This window comes from Balaenoptera ricei, chromosome 4 (assembly GCF_028023285.1).
Source record: "Balaenoptera ricei isolate mBalRic1 chromosome 4, mBalRic1.hap2, whole genome shotgun sequence".
NCBI classification, from domain to species: domain Eukaryota; kingdom Metazoa; phylum Chordata; class Mammalia; order Artiodactyla; family Balaenopteridae; genus Balaenoptera; species Balaenoptera ricei.
Window position 1 is genome coordinate 15,727,165 of NC_082642.1, and position 4,726 is coordinate 15,731,890.

At 51.1% G+C, this 4,726-nt stretch overlaps 1 pseudogene; it reads left to right on the forward strand.

The window, feature by feature from the left end:
- Positions 1 to 686: 686 nt before the first annotated feature.
- LOC132365208 (large ribosomal subunit protein eL32-like) lies at positions 687 to 1,094 on the forward strand (annotated as a pseudogene).
- Positions 1,095 to 4,726: the final 3,632 nt, after the last annotated feature.

Below are 4,726 nucleotides of genomic sequence, written 5' to 3' on the forward strand. Positions count from 1 at the left end.
ATCTGCCTTCCAATGCAGGGGACAAGGGTTTGAGCCCTGGACCGGGAAGATCCCACATGCCATGGAGCGACTAAGCCTGTGCGCCACAACTACTGAGCCCGCGTGCCACAACTACTGAAGCCCGTGCGCCTAGAGCCCGTGCCCTGCAGCAAGAGAAGCCACTGCAATGAGAAGCCCGCGCACCACAACGAAGAGTAGCCCCCGCTCGCTGCAACTAGGGAAAGCCCGTGCGCAGCAACGAAGACCCAACGCAGCCAAAAATAAAATAAATTTATAAAAAATAAATTAATTAAAAAAAATAAAAGGCTTCCTGGGCCAGGCACAGAGCTGTTTCCCTAGTCTCTGCACCCATAGGTGTATTCACAGGCCAGGGATGCACCTCTCTTGGGGCAAAACTCTTTTAGTCATTTGTAGATTGAATTAGCAACTAGTCTTTGATGGGGGGGCAAGATACTTTTCTACTACCCCAGGGAACTGCCACCAACCCCGAGCAAGTCTCCCAAGCTGAACAGCGGGCACTGGCTCCAGATGCCCACGGTGGTCAGAGTGCAGGGATGCGCCTGGACCAGGGAGACGCTGAGGGAAGACAGAAATCCTTTGTTCCTAAATAACGGATCTTCTTTAACAGTAACAGCTCTCTTCTTCGGCGCTGCCTACAGAGGTGGCAGCAACTCCTACCTGGGATCATGGCAACCCTCAGACCACTCGTGAAGCCCAAGATGGTCAAAACCTGATGAACCAAGAAGTTCATCAGGCACCAGTCAGACCGATATGTCAGACTGAAGCGGAACTGGTGGAAACCCAGAGGCATTGACAACAGGGTGTGCAGGAGATTCAAGGGTCAAATGTTGATGCCCAACATTGGTTATGGAAGCAACAAGGAAACAAAGCACATGCTGCCAGTGGCTTCCGGAAGTTCCTGGTCCACAGCGTCAAGGAGCTTGAAGTGCTGCTGATGTGCAACAAATCTTTCTGTGCTGAGACTGCTCACAACCTCTCCTCCAAGAACTGCAAAGCCATTTTGGAGAGAGCAGCCCAGCTGGCCGCCGGTCACCAATCCCAACGCCAGGCTGCACAGTGAAGAAAATGGATAGACAGCTCGTGTGCACATTGTGTTTGTGTTAATAAAACCATGAAACGTGGCCAAAAAAAAAAAAAAGACACACCAGTAATAATAAGTAGCTAAGGCATCTAGCGCTAATTGGCAGGCACTCTTCTAAGCACTCACCCTACTTTACAAACAAAACTAAGAAAACAGAGAGATTATTGTCCAAGGTCACACAGCTCGAGCAGGGGGCAGAGCAAGGACTGAAAGTGAGCAGCCTAGCTCCAGACTGTGTTCTTAAGGATAAATTAGAGCTGCCCCTAGTCCCTCCAAGGCAGTCTTTTCAATTCTGCTAAGTGTTAAGTCTTAAGTTTTATACAAAGAAATCCAGGTCAAACAGGCTGTCACTTGGCCCAGAGTGAGCTGGGGGCGGGGTGAGGGTGGTCAGTTCTCTGGGTTTTGAGGGGAACGAGAGCCTGGTGTTGAGATGTGTGCAGTTAGCTGGGACAGTGGCCCAGGAAAGAATGACTAAGGTCGAGAACAAAGCCCCTCTCTCTCCTGCGCCAGCCTCTCCCAGGGAGGGAAGTGTCTTTTGGAAGTGGGGTCCCCAGCAGGCGGTGTCCGAAGGCGGCATGGCTGTGCCCACAAGTCTCCTGTGTTTGCCTCCCTGCCCACCTCTTGACCCTGTGAGTTTCTTTCTCAGGCAAGCTCTCCCCAAACGGTGGCCAGATGGTCCCCAGCAGCCGCTGGATTCCTCACTGCCCTCCAGCCCTCCAGCCCAGAGGTGAGCGCTTCTCTTGACCAGTGTCTTGGGGTTTACTCTTCTTGGGCCAGCCTGGGCCACATGCCACCCCGACACCAACCGGTGTGGCCGCAAAGAGCGTGCGGATGAGCTCGGCCCGGGCAACCCCTCGCCCTTGGAAAGAGGCCGGTGTGGCAGCCCTGCCTGGACCGCGTGGCCTGAGGTGGGGGACATCAAGGCGCTGTGATGGGCCTGGCAGAGACGGGTCAGGGCAGGAAGAGACATGGACACCCGCACTTACCCAGAGCAGCCTTGCTGGAGGAGACCCTCTTAAAAGCGAAAGCATTTGCATTCTACAGCAGCACTGTTTTATGTGCTGCTGTGAAGTTAAACCCAGTGGTGGTGGTCCGGGCGCTTATAAAAACTGCCATGCTTTTCAATAGTGCGTTGAAACGCTGGAATTCATGGGATGGCAGGTCTGGTGCAAAGACCTGGATTTCCAGTGCGGCTCCACTAAAAGTAAGTCCCTGGGCTGGACTTGTTTCCATCCTTACAGAACGGGGGAGCCTCACCTCCACCCTCCATGCCTCACAGGCATTTCAGGGGAAGTAGGAATGTGAAAGTGCTTAGCCCTGTTGCAGGAATGTTCAATTCTGAGCAAAATCCTTCAGGAACTGGGGCAAAGTGAGTATGGCCAGAAGTCAGTACTACAGACGACAAGTGCAGGGGCCTCCGGGGCCTTGGAGGATGGGATGTCACAGGCAGCGCCGGGTGGGAGGGGAGGAGACCAGAGGGCCACAGAGGGCAGGCTCCTGGGCTCGCGGGACTGACAATCACAGCTGAGAAAACTAACACATAACTTCACAGACTTGATACTTCTGCATCAGGAAATGGCACAAACGATCAGGTCTAAATAGAACAGAGAAGCACTGACCAGCAAACAGCCAGCACCTGGATAGGCCTGCGAACACAGCGGGCGGGCGTGGAGCCGCACATCCCCGGGGCAGGACAGCCGTGGACAGAGGCATATTCCTGGCAGGCAGGGGACGGTCGGGCCGGCAAGAGACCGAGTGCTACCTCAGAGGACCACCCGTTTCAGAGGCCCTGTAATTAGGAGACACACAAAAGATGGCGACATAGTACATGGAGAGAGCTGAAAAGGGTGAAAAGACCCGACTGCTACTGTGTATAAAATAGATAACCAACAAGGACCTACTGTATAGCACAGGGAACTATACTCAATATTTTGTAATAATCTATACAGGAAAAGAATCTGAAAAAGGATATATATATATATATCCATCTCCTGTGCTGTATACCTGAAACTTACACGATATTGTAAATCAACTATATTTCAATAAAAACAAAAGACTTTGAAAGAAAATAAAAATAAATAAAACACCCAACTGGGCGTGTCTGCACTCGGTCTCTGCAACAGTTCAGAGAACAGGCTGTGCTTACCTGCCCAGGCCAACCCTAATCGGAAGGCTCTTCATGGAAAAGACATCCAAGAAACCCATTCAGAGTGTAAGGAGAAAATGCACCAGTGGCTGCTGTTCGCATCTGCAGTTTCAACACGGAAGGTAACCACTAGTTGGGGTTCCTCTAGTAAAGCTGCCACAGAGGTCTGGGGCTCCCCGAATCTGGCCGATGCTTGGGGTCTGCTAGGGAACGACCTTACTTAGGATGCCTCGTTAACAAACTTCCTTGGATGGATTTTGGGACAGTCCCTCTTTAAAACAGCTGCTTCTGAGGGATCCAGATGATAGTCAAATGACCACAGATGAGATTTCCAAGGAGCCTTTGTGCTACTTTTAAACCCTAATATGTGTTTCTTGTATTTACTTGCTACGCACTTATAAACATCACACTATTCTCTTCCAACTAATACGGATTTTAAATTCTGCTCGCTACACCAGATAAACTTCTTGTCCATTGGAGTTATTTAAGGATCTGATAGAATCTTCTATAATCCTTTCTCTCAGAGCATTTATAAAACGCAAATATCAAATTAAAAAAAAGGGGGGGGGGGGAAATCCCCTGGCGGTCTAGGGGTTAGGACTCCACATTTTCACTGCTGAGGGTGCGGGTTCGATCCCTGGTTGGGGAACTAAGATCTCGCAAGACGTGTGGCTCAGCCAAAAAAATAAAAAATAAATAAAAGTCAAGTATCCTGAAGACTGTGTCTGCAGGTGGGATTATTGCCATCCTTCTGGGTGGCTCCAGACTTAAAGCCATTTAAAGTCAGTTCCAACAGGTCTCCTCAGAAAGAGGCTCCCCAGACCTGCTGAGTGCTGGCTGAGGGCTGTGGACTGAAGGTGAGAGCAATGTGTGGACCAGCCTACTCTGGCCAGAGGCCATCACCTCCTGCAAGGGCAGCAAAGACAGCCACCACACACAGAGCCTACCAGAAGCAGTTTCAGCCTTGCTGTAGTTGCTGGGCTGTTAAGTTCCACGAGGGCAGGGATCTTGTTTTGATCGCCAGTGTATCCCAAGCTCCTAGTACTTCGCCTGGCACACACTGGGGTGCTCGATAAAAAAAAAAAAAATTTTTTTTTAAATGAATGAGTCCATTCCTTCTCACTTAGCGATAGCAACTTTGCAGAGTTTTCTTTGTTGATGAGGTGGGTTCCCGTCATCTCCAAGCTGGTGGCCTCCAGAAGCTGACCTTCTATTCAGCTGCGAGAAAGGGTATGCTGGCGAGGACGCTGTTAAAGGTCAGGCTGGCAACATGCTGTCCTCAGGAAGCTGGAACCATGGCTGCAGGCTCCTGTCCTCCCCCAGGGCCTCAGAAAATAAGCAAAGGACATGGAAATGCCCCATCTGTAGCCAGGTCCTGCCTGCCGTGCAGGCCACGGATCACAGACGTGAGGCTCAAGGTCCGAAAGCCAGGGGCTCACAACGCAGGGCACCCCTCCACCTCAACCTCTGTGAATATT